A 3,283-nucleotide genomic window follows, 5' to 3' on the forward strand; every position below is an offset into this window, starting at 1 on the left:
TTTAAGTATGCTCGAACACTAATTGGAAGAAGCCTTTGAAGTAGAACATGAGAGTCGTGAGTTTTTAGTCCCCATAATTTTCCATCTTTCTCACTCACACATCTTAATATATTTGATACAAACCCATAAGGAAATTTGACTGATTTCATCCACTTACAGAATGCAACTTTGTCATTAGTAGTCAATGTGTATGTAGCGTATGGCTTTAAACTCTATCCCCTACTTTTTACAGGTGTAATTCTTTTCGTATATTTGGATCTTCTAAATCCAAACAAGCATTAGTTCTATCCTTATTCTTTCCCTCAATATTTAACAATGTGCCTAACAAATTATCACAAATGTTCTTTTCGATATGCATAACATCTAATTTATGTCTTAATAAAAGTTTCAACCAATATGGAAGTTGGAAAAATATACTTTTTTATTCCAATTTAAACTTCATTTTCGTTTTTTGTCACATTTCTCTAGATGTTTACTAAGCACATAAAAGATTAACAAGTTCACCTCTCGTAAGATATTTTTTCCATCCATGAAAACTAAAGGAGGTCTACATTTCACTTTTCCATCATACTGCTTGCTTTTATGCCAATTGTGATTATTTGGAACATGATGTTAATGCTCCATAAAACATTGTTTTCCTTTTAGCCTCAATGATGATGTATCCTCTTTACAAATAGGGCATGCTTGGTAACCTTTGGTACTTCATCCAGATAGGTCACCATATATAGGAAAGTCATTAGTAGTCCACAATAAGCTCCCGTAGTTGAAAGTATTTGCTGCTAACACAATCATAAGTGTGTACACCCGTCATTCCATAACTTCTTTAACTCTTCAATCAATTGTTGTAAGTAAATATCCATTTCTTTTCCAAGAGATTTCGGTCCCAGTATAAGAAGGGAGACAATGAAATTCGTCTCTTTCATGCATTTTTAAGGTGACAAATTGTAAGGAATGAGCACTACTGGCCACATACCATATGAAGTACTCAAATTCTTGAATAGATTGAAGCCATCTGAAGCTAGTCCTGAATCAACATTTTGTAGGTCTGAAGCAAATTGAGGAAACTCACGATCAAACTGCTTCCACCCTTCAGCATCAGCTGGATTTCGTAACACTCCATTAGTTTTAACCTGTTTATCTTTATGTCACCTCTTTTCATGTGCAATATGTTTAGATGCAAATAATCGCTTTAATCTTGGTATTAAAGAAAAATGTCGTACAATTTTATGTGGAATCTTTTTACTTTTTCCATCTTTAACTTTGTACCTAGACTCACCACATACTGGACACTATTGCCAATCAACAAATTGCTTTCAATATAGGATGTAATCATATTTGCAAGCATGAATAGACCCATAACCTAGTTTTAAGTTATGTAATTTTCTTTTAGCTTCATAAAATGAACTAGGTATAGATACTCCAACAGGAAATGCTTCTTTTAACAATTCAAGTAACAAATCAAACGACTTGTTAGTCCAACCATTAAGAATCTTAATATGCATTGACTTCACCAAAAATAGCAATGAAGAGAATTTTGTATAACTAGGGTACAACTGGTTACGTGCTTCATTTATTAAGTCTTCAAATAAGCTTGAATTGTTATCTCTTTCTTGAGCATTATGTACATCTCATTCTCGTTATCTTCTTCATTTACATCGACAATTAGACATTGTAGATCATTTATAATATTCAAATTTTCATTTTTTTCATCTATAACATTCATCTCTATCGTACTTAATCCATCATCATGTGTCGATTGAGATGTGTGACTCTCGTATCCCTTAGATAAGTTGACTGAGTCTCCATGATATACCCATTATCGATTAAGCAAAATTAATTATTTAACTATCAAATAATAATATTAATTAATTATTAATTACAAATATTTATAAAATGAGTAATTTATATTTAAAGTTACTTGATTACATAATTAGATGTATCAATTTGATGAATTTATATAAATATGATGTATTGATTAATCAAACAATCAAAATCAGTTTAGAAAAATTAATATAACATTTTATGATTAAAAAATAACGAAATTATAATTAATCAATGATAAACTAATTATAATTAATAGTATTAATACATCGGTTCTTTATGGTTTATTATATCCTCAATTAATTAATTAATTAATATGGAGTAGTTAGATTCAATATTATAATTTAAAATTCAATATAAATTTCTAAATTATAAATTTAATATTCATATATTAATTAATTTGTATGTATTAAAAGATGAGAGAGATTAGGCATCAAGAAACCTATACTTTTGGATGGATATCATCCATGGGTATAAGGATAGGAATGTGTGTGGCTGGTACCACACTGATGGTAATCTCTTATAGGTCGAATGTGTTTCTCCAATTTGTATTTTGGCATCAATATAATTTATTTACTCTTCTGCCATTTCTGAAAACTAAATAATTATAAGATATTTTACATGAAAGATCAAATGTGAAATACAAAAAACATTTTATTCAAATAATACTCAAATGTCATTTTTATGGTAAAAAAATGAGATTAAAAAAACAATATTTCTAAATTCAAAAAGTATATCCTTGTAATTACATATAAATATAAAACTTAACATTATCTTTGTCAAATATATATAAATAAAACTAAATATTATCTCCTTTTTCTTATATTTTTATTTAAATATAATGAAAGAAGGGCCATAGGACACTTTAATTCTTCCTTGATATTCCAATCGAATAATATGAAAAAAAACGATAAAAACGACGTTGCGGGGGATCGAACCCGGGTCACCCGCGTGACAGGCAAGAATACTTACAACTATACTACAACGACATGTTTGTTATATGGTAAAATGTTTATTAAATATATATAAATATATAAGGTAACTAAAAAAGAATGGAGATGCAGGGTATCGATCCCCGTACCTCTCGCATGCTAAGCGAGCGCTCTACCATCTGAGCTACATCCCCATTTTGTTGAAGATTTATAAACCATATTTATTATATTAATTATTTAAATTCTTAGTTATATATAAAAGTCCTTATTTTTGCCAAAATGAAAATAGTCTTAACTGATATATTTTTTGAGTGTTGTAGGGATGATCTTTGACTTATAGAGATAAAGTATTATCAATTACCACTCTACTTCAACAACTTATTTGCTAAAATAATAAATAAAAGTCAATATATTTATATATATAAATCTTGAATAAAATTCTTGAATCAACCCCCTAATCATAATTTGAAATTAGGCTTACATGATTAAAGCTTGAATCAAATACATACTTCACTACCAATATCTCAAAT

The 3,283-nt window shown here is 28.7% G+C and overlaps 1 non-coding gene across 1 annotated transcript; it reads right to left on the minus strand.

The window, feature by feature from the left end:
• Positions 1–2,874: 2,874 nt before the first annotated feature.
• Positions 2,875–2,947, minus strand: TRNAA-AGC (transfer RNA alanine (anticodon AGC)). Its single transcript has one exon. It is a non-coding gene; the product is annotated as a tRNA-Ala (tRNA).
• Between the last annotated feature and the right edge of the window lie 336 nt (positions 2,948–3,283).

This window comes from Benincasa hispida, chromosome 5 (assembly GCF_027475165.1).
Source record: "Benincasa hispida cultivar pf3 chromosome 5, pf3_genome.v1.1, whole genome shotgun sequence".
NCBI lineage: Eukaryota > Viridiplantae > Streptophyta > Magnoliopsida > Cucurbitales > Cucurbitaceae > Benincasa > Benincasa hispida.